We start from the raw sequence: 15,747 nt of genomic DNA, 5'->3' as shown, positions 1-15,747 counted from the left end.
TCCCTCTTGTATAACCTACCTACCTACCTCTTTGGAGATTCATTAAAATTAAAGGTGGGGGGCTTCCCTGGTGGCTCAGTGGTTGAGAGTCCGCCTGCCGATGCAGGGGACACGGGTTCGTGTCCCGGTCCAGGAAGATCCCACATGCCGCAGAGTGGCTGGGCCTGTGAGCCATGGCCGCTGAGCCTGCGCGTCCGGAGCCTGTGCTCCGCGGCGGGAGAGGCCACGGCAGTGAGAGGCTCGCGTACCGCAAAAAAAAAAAAGAAAAAAAAAATTAAAGGTGGTGTGGTGAAGGAACCTCAGAAATATGTTCAGTGATCTTACCGATATGTGGAGTTAAAAAAAAAAATCAAAAATACCCCAGCCTCATGTAGATACTGTCAAGTTGTCATCTGAAGAGGTTTACCAGTTTACACTTTTGCAACAATTGTCTGTTTTCCTGAATTGCTGTCAACCCTGAATCATCTTTTTATTTTTTTAATTTATTATTTATTTTATTTTATTTATTTTTGGCTGTGTTGGGTCTTCGTTGCTGTGCTGGGTTTCTCTAGTTGCGGCAAGCGGGGGCTACTCTTTGTTGCGGTGCGCAGGCTTTTCACTGCGGTGGCTTCTCTTGTGGAGTATAGGCTCTAGGTGCGCAGGCTTCAGTAGTTGTGGCTCGCGGGCTCAATAATTGTGGCTTGTGGGCTCTAGAGCGCAGGCTCAGTAGTTGTGGCGCACGGGCTTAGTTGCTCTGTGGCATGTAGGAGCTTCCCGGACCAGGGCTTGAACCCGTGTCCCCTGCATTGGCAGGCGGATTCTTAACCACTGCACCACCAGGGAAGGCCTGAATCATCTTTTAAATTATTTTATTTATTTGAATTTCTTTTTATGTCCATAAGCAAAGTTTTGCCATTTTCTTTTGTGTATATGTGTTTTTGTTTTTGTTTTTGTTTTTGTTTTGAGGTATAGTTGATTTACAATGTCCTGTTAGTTTCACGTGTACAGCCCAAGCTCATATGAATAGAGCCGTGGGTGTGGGGTATGAAGTGCGTCATAGGGGGTCAAAGAGTACACATTTCCAGTTATAAAATAAATATCATGGGGATGTAATGGGCAGCATGGTGACTGTAGTTAATAATACTATATTGCATATTTGAAAGTTGCTAAAAGAGTAGATCTTAAAAATTCTCATCATATGAGAAAAAACCCTGTAACTATTGTGGTGATGGATGTCACCTAGACTTATGGTGGTGATCGTTTCCCAGGATATACAAATATCGAATCATTAGTTTGTACACCTGAAACTAACATAATGTTATGTCAATTATACCTCCATTTTTTTTAAAAAATGTTCAGTGAAAGAAGGCAGACACAGGCCTCTCTTGCCTTCGAGATGGCCCACACTCCGCCTGTGGAGTGTGTTTCTCTCTAAATGGATCCACTTCTTACCTATCGCTTTGTCCCTCACTGAATTCTTTCTGTGACGAGACATCAAGAACCTGAGCTTCATTAAGTCCTGAGACCAGCACAAAACCCCCCACCAGATGGAAGATGTTCCAGAGAGAAGGTCACAGTTTGGTAACCTTGAGAAGCTCATCAAGGGACCACCTGAGCCCAGATTAATGGAGCACAGGCCCTTCACACACCCTAATCCTTATCAGCAGCCCCGCCTTGAACTATTGCTATAAAACTCCTCACCAAATCCCCCCAGGTTGGGACACACAGTTTTTGGCAGGTGCGAGCCCACTGTGTCCCCCTTTGCCTGGCAACGCAATAAAGCTATTATTTTCTACTTCACCCGAAAAAAAAAAAAAAGAAGCCAGACACAAAAGGTGACACAGTGTATGAGTCCACTCATATAAAATGCCTAGAAGAGGCAAAATGATACAGCAGGGTCTGTCCAACTCGGTGCTGTGGACATTTGGGCCCCATCACTCTGTGGGGGACCATCCTGTTCATTGTAGGATGTCAGATGGCATCGCTGGGCTCCCCCCACCCCAGCCACCTGATGCCAGCAGCACCACCACCCCCTCCGATCCAGACAACCAAAAATGTCCCCAGATGTTGCCACATGTCATCAAGGGGACAAAATCACCCTCAGTGGAGAACCACTTCCTTCCTCTAACCCTGAAACTTGCCCGCTGTTCTTTCTGCCCTGAGAACCGCGCCCCCCATACATCTCACCTCGGGGGACTTGGTGCAAACAGCCTTCCTCGGGGACCCCAGCAAATCACACACTGAGAACTTGGATTCCTTTACCTGCCCTCTGGGGTGTGGGGTGGGGCGGTCTCCCCGCTGCGCGCGGGCTTTCTCTAGTTGTGGCGAGCGGGGGCTACCCTTCGTTGCGGTGCGCGGGCTTCTCACTGCGGTGGCTTCTCTTGTTGCGGAGCACAGGCTCTAGGTGCGCGGGCTTCAGTAGTTGTGGCACGTGGGCTCAGTAGTTGTGGCACACAGGCTTAGTTGCTCCACGGCATCTTCCCGGACCAGGGCTCGAACCCGTGTCCCCTGAATTGGCAGGGGCATTCTTAACCACTGCGCCACCAGGGAAGCCCTTTTTTTTTTTTTCCTCCTGTCTTGATCCTGATACTTACTCACATTCCCCTCTTACCAGAAACAAAGCCCCCTGCCCTGCCCCAGCACCCAGGCAGGCACGAGTCCCTGGCTAGGCTGTGGCTAGCCTCTCAAAAACTAGCTCGTACTTGGGGACCGTATGTCGTCGGCTTTCCCTCATAACGGTAGGAACACCGAATGCAAAACACAGTTGGTACAACGTGAGGGCGTTTAAAGCAAAATAGGAATAAGTGATACTACAGGAGGCGGGGGCCCGAGGGGAGAAAAATGATGGAGGTTTGGGTTTGGGGGTGGCATGGGGTCACCTTTCCTCCCCTCCACCCCCAGACTTAGCTGCAACCCCCTCCCCATCACAGGTCCCGCTAACGATCGCCCCGGGCCACCCAGTAGCCTGCCATTCAAGGCCCTGCAGGGTCCCACAGGCCGCCCACCGAGCTGGCCCCTCTTGGCACGTGGGTGCCCCATCCGTCTCCAGGTCTTTGCCTGTGCTGTTCCCTCCGCCAGGAATGCTGTTCCCCGCGCCCCATCCTCCCCAACCCCCCTCTCCGCGGCTGCGCCCCTGCTCTCCGCGCTAACCTGTGCCCCGAGCCCTCCGCCCCCCACCAACCGCGGACCCCCCCCGGGGGCCGGACTCCAACTCCCAGAAAGCCCTGCGCTTCCCGTGGGTGCGGCAGGAGCTTCCACTCCCCTTGTTCAGTTTGGGAGGCGTTGGCAATTTTCAAATTTTGGCGCTGAACGGGCGGCGCGGCGACAGCTGCGGCCAGACCCCCTCCCCTCGCCGGAGCCCGAGGCCTGGGCACTCTGCGGGCTCCCCAGGCGCGACACGCGGCGGCGGCGGCGGGGGGTGGCGCTCGGCCCGTTTCCAGGACGGGAAACTGAGGCAGGGGGCGATCCGGGGACCTGTCCCGGGACCCCCAGCAGGGGCGGGACGAAGCGGGGTTCGAACCTGCGACCCTCTGATCCCAGGGCGCTAGAAAAGTTAATGGCTAACTGCTGCCTGCTTTGGGGGTGGAGGGTGCGGGCGGTGGGCGAGAAATCCCCGAACCCGAGAAGGTCCGGCCAGGCCCTGTCCCCTATCCCTCCCCCTTTGCGCCGCCGCCCAAGCTCCGCGCCGGAGTTTGGCGCCAGATTTTTCAAAATCTCAGCGGAACGGCTGCCGCTGGCTCCCAGCCGGGATCGCGAGCCTTGATCCTGAATTCCGGCGCCTGGATCTGAGGGACCGCAGATTCTGGAGTCTGGACTGGGTGGGGGAGGGCTCATTCCAGAGCCTGGACCTGGGGGGCTGTGGATTCCGGATCTGGTGGGGGCAGAGATTTCAAAGCCTGAATTTTGGGCACCCTGATTCGGGAGCCTGTTTTGGGGAGCTGGGATTCCGGACCCTGGATCTGGAGGGCCCTGATTCCAGAGCCCGGAGGAGGGCGGGTTCTGGAACCCCAATTCCTGAGCCTGGAGGCTAAACCTGGAATCTAGGATCAGAACTCAGGAATCTGGGGCTGGAACCCTGAAATCCCAACTGAAATCTGGGGGCAAGGAGAGCGCTGGGGCCGGAGGGACAGCTGTTTGTTAAATGGGTTCCGGAATAATGAAATCAACAAATATTGGGACTTCCCTGGTGGTCCAGTGGTTAAGACTCCCCGCTTCCACTGCAGGGGGCATGGGTTCGATCCCTGGTCAGGTAAGTTCCAGATGCCCCGTGGTGCGGCCAAAAAAACAAACAAATACTGATTGACATCTCCGCCTGTCAGGCACTGGGGCTGTACAAATGTCCAAAACAAAGATCCCTGCGCTTGGGAAGCTGACAAGGATGAAGTAGGAAGACAGAGGAAACAGATACCTAATGAATAAGTGAATTTTATGGCATGTTAGAATATAATAAGGTGGGAGGGGTGTGGAAAAAGCAGGGTGAGGGGCTTGGGAGCATGTGAGCTAGGGGGTGCATTTTTAAAGAGGGTGGGCCTCTTAGAGAAGGTGGCATTTGAGCAAGGACTCGAAGAGAAGGAGGGGACCAACGAGGTGAACAGGTGGGGAGAAGCCTTCCAGGGAGAGGGACCAGCCAGCACAAAATCACACTCCAGTATGGTGGACATGGCAAGGAATAAGAATTTCCAGTGGGTGGAGACAAGTACAGTATTAGAGAAGGAAACACATGTAACACCCGTGTATTAGTCATCTAGTGCTGGGTAACAAAACACAGTAGCTTAAAGCCACTCATGTTTCTTATCTCAGTTTCCACAGGTTGGGAAGCTGGGTGGGGCTTAGCTGGGTGGGCTGGCTCCAGGCTTTATGATGCTGCAGTCAAGGCGTCCCTGGGGCAGGGTCGACTCCCAAGGGCATTTGTACTGATCTTGGAAGGATTCATGTCCTGGCTGGCCATTATCCAGGGGCTGTCTTGGTTCCTTATCATGTAAGAGAGGATTTGATTTGGGTTTTGAAACCCTCACTGTTTGTTGTAATAGGGAAACAAAAACTGAAAATGGCCCAGATATCCCATATAGACCAATGGGAGCTACACTCAGTATCTTGTAATAACCTATAATGCAAAAGAATCTGAAAAAGAATATATGTATGTATAACTGAATCACTCTGCTGTACACTTGAGACTAACACAACATTGTCAATTAACTGTAGTTCAACAAAAAAATTTTTTAAATAAAAAAAGGACACACACAAAAGACAGGACACACCGATACCTTTGTGTAGACTCACACAGTGGAATATTATACAGCAGTGGAAAACTAACACACAGAATGATCTCCCAAACATAAGATCATGCAAAAAAAGCAAAGTGCAGAAGAATATCTACAGTATGCTTCCGTTTTTATAAAATTCGAAACCCAGCTAAAGTAGCTGATACGTTATTTCAGTGTGCTACGAATGTTAGAGAACTGAAGGGAAAAGTGGGGACGTGATCAACCCAGAAGTCAGCATAGTGGTTGTGTTTTGAAAGCTGGGCGGTTGTGAATGTTTCTATTCTTAGCTGCACGCATAAATTATAGATGCTTTTTGTGTGTTTGATGTATTTTGTGTTTCAAAAGTGAAAAAAACAACCTCCCTCAGACTGCTGTGTAGAACAACATGGTTCCAATAGAAACAGAATATCCCACCACAAAAAAGAAACGACAATTATGCAATAATTATGTGACAGGATAGAGGTATTTACCTGCTCGTGGTAATCACGTTGCAACATGTAAATGTATCAAATCAACACGTGAAACTTACACAAGGTTGTATGTCAATTATATCTCAATTTTTTTTTGTTAAATCTTTTGGCCCTGCTCAGCATGTGCGATGGAACCCGTGCCCCCTGCATTGACAGCGCGGAGTCTTAACCACTGGACCACCAGGGAAGTCCCTAATTTTTAATGTTTTACTCAACCTGACATACCCAAAATATTCTAACCAATATTGTAATCGACATACACAAATTATTTTTTATTTTATTGAAGTATAGTTAATTTACAATGTTGTGTTAATTTCTGCTGTACAACCAAGTGATTCAGTTATATAATTAATTTATTTTTTTTATTTATTTATTTTGGCTGCGTTGGGTCTTCGTTGCTGCGCGTGGGCTTTCTCTAGTTGTGGCGAGCGGGGGCTACTCTTCGTTGCGGTGCTCAGGCTTCTCACTGCGGTGGCTTCTCTTGTTGTCGGGCACTGGCTCTAGGCACACGGGCTTCAGTATTTGTGGCGCACGTGCTCTATAGTTGTGCCTCGTGGGCTCTAGAGCACAGGCTCAGTTGTTGTGGCACACAGGCTTAGTTGCTCCACGGCATGTGGGATCTTCCCGGATCAGGGCTCGAACCCGTGTCCCCTGCATTGGCAGGCGGATTCTCAACCACTGCACCACCAGGGAAGTCCCTCAGTTATAAATATATATATTCTTTTTTTTTTTTTTTTTTTGCCTGCAGTGCGAGACTTGTGGGATCTTAGTTCCCCGACCAGGTACCAGGTATCGAACCCAGGCCCTCGGCAGTGAAAGCACTGAGTCCTAACCACTGGACCCCCAGGGTATTCCCTCTTTTTTTTTTTTGCGGTATGCGGGCCTCTCCCGTTGCGGAGTACAGGCTCCCGACGCGCAGCCTCAGCGGCCATGGCTCACGGGCCCAGCTGCTCCACGGCATGTGGGAACTTCCCGGACCGGGGCACGAACCCGTGTCCCCGGCATCGGCAGGCGGACTCCCAACCACTGCGCCACCAGGGAAGCCCTGGGAATTCCCTCTTTTTCATAGTCTTTTCCAATAATTAACCAAATTATTGAGGAGATATTTTCTGTTCTTTTTTCCACACCAAGTCTTTGAAATCCAGTGTGTTTTTCATACTCACAGCCTATCACAACTTGGGTGCTAAATTTTCAGTGGTTTAAGGAAACAATAAAGTTGTCTTTAATGAAAAAGTATTTTACACCACTTCTGTTTGTGGGTTTTAATTAATTAAAATGAAATTCAATTCGAAATTCAGTGGCTCTGGCTATATTTCAAGGGTGCAGTACCTCAGGTTGCTGTAGTTGCCTGGCCAGCACAGGTGGAGAGGATGCTGAGAAGTCACTGAGGTGAGGGTCTGCAGTGGCCTGGGCTGGGGTCAGTGCCTCACTTAGAGCCCGCCTGTCCCCTTTCTGGACCTCTCCCCACACCTCCTTTTCCAGCCCTCGCTCCAGTACCCAGCACTCAGGAATCCCCTGTTCCCAAGCCTGGGTGCCTCCCCCCAAGGAAGGCAGTGCCCCCAGTCTGTACACTCCCAGGACCCAGGGGTGGCAGAGGGCAGCTGTTTTGTGGGGAGTGTGGATCTGTGAGCTGAGGTGCCCTCCGTGTGCAGGTGAGGACCTTCACAATACAGGACCAACCCTGGGATTTTGAGACCCTCAAAACAGGCAGCAGGCCACCAGCTTGGGGCCAGCTCTGCCCACACTGCCACATTCCATGGCAGAACTGCCAGGAGTCTGAGAGTTCTAAATGTGAACCAGACTTGCCAGGAGGCTTTGCAGGTTTCAATTCTAATCTGTTGCTGTGTAACAAACTACACCCAAACTTTACTATGTCTTATGATTTCATGGGTTGGGAATACAGGTGGGGCTCAGCAGGGCGGGTCTTCTGTCCCATGTGGGGTTGACAGGGGGCCCTGCGTGGTGTCCAGCTGGCAACGGTGCTGGGGGCTCTGGGCTCCTTCTGTGGTCGGTCTGGTGCCTCGCCAGCCCCTCTCCCTTTCTGTGTAGACTCAGGGTCTCTCCAGGGCCCACTGATGCAGCACAAACTTCCTATGAGATTTCTCAGGACTCCCTGAGAGCAGGACAGTACATGCCGTCCTCCTGAAGCTAAGGGACGTGGCTGGCAGTGTCACCTCCCTCATACTGCACGGGTCAAGGCCGTCACAGTCCCAGCCCAGATAAAGGGGAGGGAAGTGGCTGCACCATTTTTCATTCTGACCAGTAGTGCATGTGGCTTCCAGTATCTCCACATCCTCCCAACCTGTGTTATTATCTGTCTTTGACCGTAACCATTCCAGTGTGTGTGAAGCAGTATCTCACTGTGGTCCTGATACTGCCATCTTTAATCCACTGGAGACTTTGTCTAGTGGGAGGATAGTTCTGTTTTGTTCGGCAGTGTGTAACTTGGTGTATAATTTGTTGAGCCCTTAGCCATGGGTTGTGCAGCCCTCTTGAATTCTTGTAATGGGTCCCAAATACTAGGGGTGGGCTTGCTGGTGGTGCACCAGGAGATGGAGCACGGGGATCGATTTGAGATCTGTCTGGGGGCCAAAGTTGATGGATTAGTTATTGGGGAAGAGAGAGGGTGTGAAGTTAGTCCCACCTCCGACCCCTTCTGCACCCCATGCAGGGCACCTCACAGCCCTTCACTCTTGGTGGCTGACCTGGCTGCACGTCTGGTCCCCCTCCGATCTGGGAGCCCCAAATCTTCACTGTCTGTATTGGGGTGAACAGTGTCCCCCCAAATTCACACCACCTGGAACCTGTCAATGGGACCTTGTTTGGAAACTGGGTCTTTGCAGGTATAATTGGTTCAATTAAGATGAGGTCATCCTGGGGACTTCCCGGGTGGTCCAGTAGTTAGGACTCTGCGCTTCCACTGCAGGGGACACGGGTTCGATCCCTGGTCCAGGAACTAAGATCCCACAAGCTAGGTGGCACAGTCAAAAAAAAAAAAAAAAAGATGAGGTCATCCTGGATCAGAGTGGGCCCTCGTCCAATGCCTGGTGTCCTTGTAAGAAGAGAGAGATTTGGATACAGAGAGGTGAGGCCATGTGAGAAGGCCAGGTAAAGATGGAGGCAGGGGCTGGAGGGATGTGTCCACAAGCTAAGGACCACAGGCAGCCACCGGAGGGGCCTGGAACAGATTCCCCCTCAGAACCTCCAGGAGGAAACAGCCCTGCCAACATGTTGGTTAGGAGACTATTACACTCTAACCGTACATTGAGCACTTTGCTAGTTCTGAGTCATTTTGGTGAATTATGGAACCTGAGGGTAGTCATGGGGACCCCAAATCTGTAGCCAGCTGGTCCAAGTGAAGGTGGTCCCAAGGGCCCCAGCTGACAGCTGGTGTCTGAAGTGGAGATTGTCTTATGGGAACCATGTCTTCTAAGCAAATAATGGGCTAAACTCCATGCATCCATAGAACTGTAAATTATCTGATGGAAAAATGATGATTGTCCTGTATCATTTTGTTTTGTTTTGTTTTTGTTGGTTTTTTTTAAACATGTTTACTGGAGTATAACTGCTTTACAATTGTGTGTTCGTTTCTGCCTTATAACAAAGTGAATCAGCTATATGTATACATATGTTCCCATATCTCCTCCCTCTTGCATCTCCCTCCCACCCTCCCTATCCCACCCCTCTAGGTGGTGTCCTGTATCCATTTTGCATTGACTAAACAAATTCATTTCAGCCACCGGATGGCCTAGAAGACATCTTACATGTCCCTTCATTATTTACGAGTTCCATGCAATCTCTGACGCACATCGATTGGATATTCATGTGAGAATCATGCTTTTTCCTTTTTTAAAAAATGCATTTTTTTGGCTGCTCTGCGCGGCTTGAGGGATCTGTTTCCCAACCAGGGATTGAACCCGGGCCATGGCAGTGAGAGCCCGGAATCCTAACCACTAAGCCACCAGGGAACTCTCCAAAATGCATCGTTTTTTTTTTTTGTTTTTTTTTTTTGGGCTGTGTTGGGTCTTCATTTCTGTGCGAGGGCTTTCTCTAGTTGTGGCAAGTGGGAGCCACTCTTCATCGCAGTGCGCAGGCCTCTCACTATCGCGGCCTCTCTTGTTGCGGAGCACAGGCTCCAGACGCGCAGGCTCAGTAGTTGTGGCACACAGGCTTAGTTGCTCCGCGGCATGTGGGATCCTCCAAGACCAGGGCTCGAACCCATGTCCCCTGCATTAGCAGGCAGATTCTCAACCACTGTGCCACCAGGGAAGCCCCAAAATGCATCTTTTAACGTAATGCTGAGCCCCTCAGCCTGTTGCTGGGGTCTCATTCAGTCATTCGACCAGAACCTATTTATTGAGCACCTACTGTATACTAGGAACACCATGCCGAGCAAAACAGATGGCAACTCCTGCTTGGTGAAGCCAACATTTGAGTGAAGGCACGGAATGATTCGGATGAATAAGAACATGCATAGTATGTTAGACGGTGTTGTGTGCTAAGGAAAAAAGAGGGAGTCGAAATGTGGGTGGGGGCGTGAAACATTTCACAGGTGGCCAGGGGAGGTGGCACTGAGAGGGGGATATGGCAAGCTGGCACGGGCAGGGGAGGGTGCTCAGGGAGAGGAACTGGCAAGGGCAGAGGCCTTGGGGTAAGACCATGCGGGCACATTCAGAGAACAGCGGGAATGGGTTTCCCCTGGGGCTTTGTTTGGAGGGTGAGCAGATGGTTTTGGAGGGAGCCCTCTGGGTACTGCAGGGAGAGCCGGCTATAGGGGGCACTGACTGACGTCTGGGGAGGGAGGGCGTGGCTTCAAGTGGCTTTCAAGGTAAGTGCTGTACGGGAGGTGTATGGAGCACTTTCTACAGGTCAAGTCCAGCCTCAGTCGTGGGTTTTTGTAAGCCTTTCGACAACCTGATTTTCCCAGGAAAGGAGGGAGCTTCAGAGAGGTTAGGTCACCAATCCAAGGACACACAGCTTGTGAGGGATGGAGTGGGATTTGAACCAGGCGAGCTTGACCTCAGAGCAGAGATGCTCCTACCAAGCCCTTCCCCCGGATGTCACAGTCACAGACATCCCGGCCTCCTCCTGCTGTGGCTGCTTCCCCCACTCCTGCCCCACCGCCATGTGACCCCGGCCTCCCCGCCTCCTCACCTTTGCCCTTGATATCTCTGCCACCTGGTGTGTGTTGTTTCCACCTCCTCCCAGCCCATCCTGTCTTTCCAACGTCTAGAAGTTCGGATGATGACTCACCTCCACCCGGAAGCCTCTCCTCAGGGACCGGAATCATGTCTTGTTCATCTTCGAAAAAAAAGAAAAATGATGTCAGAGGCCAGTCCCTCCCCTGCTTCAAGCTTGCCAAAGGCTTCCTTTGCTATTTTGACCCTGGGTCGAATCCAGACCCCACCTGCAGCCCCCAAAGCCCACCTTCCTGATCTCCTCTCGGTCTGGTTTCTTTATATCACTCAGGTCTCAGCTCAAATATCACCTCCTCAGAGAAGCCCACCCTGACCACTCCACCTGAAGTAGTTGCATTACCACCCGCCCAGTGCTGAATCAGCACCCAGTAGGCCTTCAATCAACGCCTGAATTCCCCATTTATTTATTTATTTATTTATTTTTAAAGTTTTGTTTTTTATTTTATTTTATCTTTTGGCCATGCCGTGCGGCATGCGGGATCTTACTCCCCCAACTAGGAATCAAACCTGTGCCCCCTGCATTGGGAGCTCAGAGTCTTAACCAATGGACTGCCAGGGAAGTCCCTAATTCCCCCATTTAGAGGGCAGTTACCACGCACAGAGACCTCTCCTAAGTGTGGACCAGATTGAATGCATTTTGTGCTCAGAACATTCCTAGATAACGCTATTATTTCCATTTTGCAGAGGGGGAAACTGAGGCACAGGGGTCTTGTGCGCGGGATGCCATGCCCAAGTTCATGTAGCTGGTCAGGAGGGGATTCAAAGCCAGGCAGTCAGAAGTCTCCTTGGTCACCCCCGACCCCTGCCCTGAGCCCCCGTTCTCCTCATCCCTGCCCCTCACACCCCTCCTGTCTTAGCTGGCTTGAGTAACCATAACAGAACACCACAGTCTGGGGCTTAAACCACAGACATGATTCCTCACCGCCCTGGAAGTGGGAGGCCCACGATCAGGGTGCTGGCGTGGCTAGTTCCTGGTGAGGGCCTGCTTCCTGGTCTCCCTGTGAGCTCACATGGCAGAGAGAGCTCTGGTCTCTCTCTTCCTCTCCTTACAAGGGCACGAATCCTATGGGGTGGCGGAGGGGGGCACCCTCACGACCTCACCTAACCCTCATCCCCTCCCAAAGGCCCCACCTCCAAACACCATCCCATGGGGGTTAGGGCTTCAGCATATGGATTTTGGGGGACATAAACTTTTGGTCCATAACACCTCCTATGATGCAAAGGGGGCTCCAGCTCTGAACTCACCTCTCAAATGTCCTTCCCCAGCCCTGGGACTCCTAACCCTGCAGCATTCCAGCTGCCATGCTGGGAGAGAACCTTGATCCACCCGCCAAGGCAAAACCAATGCCCCAACCTCCTAGACACTTGGTTTCCCCTCTGTCCACTGGTAACATCACTCCTGTCTCCCAGGTTTGCTTGGGGTGGGGGTTAAAGGCAGGGTCCCAAGAAGCAGGGCCAGAACGAGGGTGAGGCCAAAGCTCAGTTACAATGAAAAATCATATTTCAATGCAATATTTAAAAAAAAATTTTTTAATGCAAAAAATCCATGCTGACTACATTATCAAAATTTGAAATCAAGACAGGATCAATCATACTGTTTTCCTTTCATCTGGGGCTCCAATATGGCTTGGTAAGGGACTGTCACTGACCCTGTCTTGATGGGAAATTTTAATATTCCATTCGTCATGGGTGTTTTGGTGTGCATTATGATTTAAACTATCACATTAAAAAAAATTTACCTCGGGAATTCCCTGGCGGTCCAGTGGTTAGGACTCTGTGCTTTCACTGCTGAGGGCCCATGTTCAATCCCTGGTCGGGGAACTAAGATCCCACCAGCCACATGGCTCAGCCAAAAAAAAGAAAAGGAAAAAATATATTTATCTCATTCGGGATTAGTGGTGATGGTTGCACAAACTTGTGACTCTACAGAAACCCACTGAACTAGATCTTCTAAAAGGGTGGATTTGGGACTTCCCTGTTGGCACAGTGGTTGGGAGTCCGCCTGCCAATGCAGGGGACACGGATTTGAGCCCTGGTCCAGGAGGATCCTGTGTGCCGCAGAGCAACTGGGCCTGTGTGCCACAACGACTGAGCCTGCGCTCTAGAGCCTGCAAGCCACAGCTACTGAGCCCCTGTGCCACAACTACTGAGGCCCGCGCACCTGGAGCTGGTGCTCCGCAACGGGGGAGGCCACTGCAGTGAGAGGCCCTCACACCGTGGCTAAGAGTGGCCCCTGCTCGCCACAACTGGAGAGCACCTGTGTGCGGTGACAAGGGCCCAATGCAGCCAAAAATAAATAAATAAATAAATATTTTTTTAAAAGGTGGATTTTATGGTATGTGATTTCTAGCTTGATAAAAAATGAGAGAAAAAGATTATATTGATGAGCAAGGTTTTGGTGCCCCTTTAAATTTTGTGCCCCCCAATTTCCCTCACTTTCCCTCTAGACTCCAAACATCCCATCCTAACCCCTGCCTTTTTTTTTTTTTTTTTTTTTTTTTTTTTTTGCTGTACGCGGGCCTCTCGCGGGCCTCTCACTGCTGTGGCCTCTCCCGTCGCGGAGCACAGGCTCCGGACACACAGGCCCCGCGGCCATGGCTCGCGGGCCCAGCCGCTCCGCGGCATGTGGGATCCTCCGGGATCGGGGCACGAACCCGCGTCCCCTGCATCGGCAGGCGGACTCTCAACCACTGCGCCACCAGGGAAGCCCCTTAACCCCTGCCTTTTGGAATAGCTGGAGTATCTTGGAATATCCCTGGACAACTCTGAGCTCCATGCCTTTGGATGAACAGCACCATCTTCCCGAGTCTCTATTCCACCCCCTATAAACTTGCAACCATCACACAAGTGCTGCTTCATGGGCATCAAAGGAGAAACTGCTTACAAAAGGCTGAGCACGTAGTAAATGCTCAAGAAAAGTTTGCTGTTAAGCCTATCTTGAATGCAGTGCAAAATTACATTTTAAAGTGCTTAGGTTTATCAATTCTAGAGACAAGGGATCTCATTTGCAATGCAGGTGCAGATATGCCCGGTTTCCTGGCTGGGGAAGTTGCCAACTCACATGTTCTCCATGAGGGTGGTGAGGGTTACCCTGTGAACAGGGTCACCTCTCTCTCCTAGGAGCAGACGGGGACATTCTCAGGGCTGCACTCACCTAAGGAGCAAAATTTAAGGGGATGCCCAGAACTCAATCCTCAAAGTCAATACCAAAAAATCCATGATGAATAAAAGTTCAAAACTGCAAATAAAGACAGGATCTGACCTTGCATGTGCACAACTCACCTCCCTGCCCTCCACCCCCCACCCTGTCAGATGGTGTCTGTATATAAAACCTTGATTTTTGCTCATCATGGGTGGGGATATTTTGGCATAAATTTTTAAAATAAAAAATATCCTTTTTTTTTTTTTTTTTGGCCACACCATGCAGCTTGTGGTATCTTAGTTCCCCGACCAGGGATCAAACCTGCGGCCCCTGCAGTGGAAGCTCAGAGTCCTAACCACTGGACTGCCAGGGAAGTCTTTATAATACTGTTTATCTTGATGACTGAGTTTTGTGGCATTCCCTTAAAATTTGTGTCTGAGGTGAATACCTCACTCCCCTCATCCTATACCCTGCCCTTTGTTCCAATAAAACTTTGTTGACAAAAACCGGCGTCCACAACAGCCAAATGGTGGAAACAACCCATGTGTCCATCAACGGATGAATGGATAAACTAAATGTGGCCCCTCCCTACAGTCTAATATTATTCAGCCTCAAAAAGAAGGCAATGCAGACACACACATGGATGAACAACATGGATGAAACTTGAGGACATTATGTTCAGTAAAATAACACGCCAAAGGATAAATACAGTATGATTTCATTTATAGGAGGTCTCTAAAGGATCAAATTTATAGAGACAGAAAGTAGAATGGTGGGTGTCAGGAGTTGGGGGCAATTCATGTCTAATTCCCAAGAGTTTACTCTGGGGATGATAGAAAAGTTTTGGGTCAAGATCACGATGATTGTTACCCAGCATCGTGAATGTATTTAATTCCACTGACCGGTATACTTACAAGTGATCGAAATGATGAATATCGTGCATATTTTACCATTAAAAAAAAAAAACCCAGGGGACTTCCCTGGTGGCTGGGTGTCCACGCTCTCAATGCAGGGGGCCTGGATTCAATCCCTGGTCAGGGAACTGGATCCCTAAGAGTTCGCATGCAGCAACTGGGGAGACCACGTGTTGCCACTAGGGTGCCCTGGAGCCGCAACTAAGGAGCCCTTGAGCTGCAACTAAGACCCAGCACAACCAAATTTAAAAAACAAAAAAACAAAAGCAGGCGCCCCTGGGCAGTAGTTTGATTTTTAAAAAATATTGCAACTATAAAGTTATTAAATACTTGTTTCACATATAAAATATTGCGTATTTAAAATATTGCAATTGCCACCCCAGTCCCAGTCCTCCTCCCCCTCATCCCGCCCCCGCCGGTCTGTCCCTTCCGGCGCTGGGGGCGCAGGGACCGCGCGCGGCCACCAGGTGGCGCCGCTGCGCCCCTCAGCCCCCGGGACATTTCGCGCCCCCACGGTGGGCGGCGCGGAGGCGGCGCGATGCGTCAGCCGGACAGCGGAGCTGGGGGAACTGAGCCGCGGGGCGGAGGCCAGACCCCAGGCTGGCGGGGGAGGGGGCGCAGCTGTGAGTCATCGGGAGCCCCCGTTCGGCAGTAGTAGCCAGTCCCACGCGGGCCTGCCCGCCTGGCTCGTGAACTGCTTTCCAGGGGAGATGGCGAGGCTGGCGGCCGTCCCAGCGTGCGGCCGTGGCTGGCGCACACGTGTGGCTCCAGCACGAACTA

This window comes from Mesoplodon mirus (assembly GCF_964341445.2).
Source record: "Mesoplodon mirus genome assembly, chromosome: 5".
NCBI classification, from domain to species: Eukaryota; Metazoa; Chordata; class Mammalia; order Artiodactyla; family Ziphiidae; genus Mesoplodon; species Mesoplodon mirus.
This window is presented reverse-complemented; position numbering follows the sequence as displayed.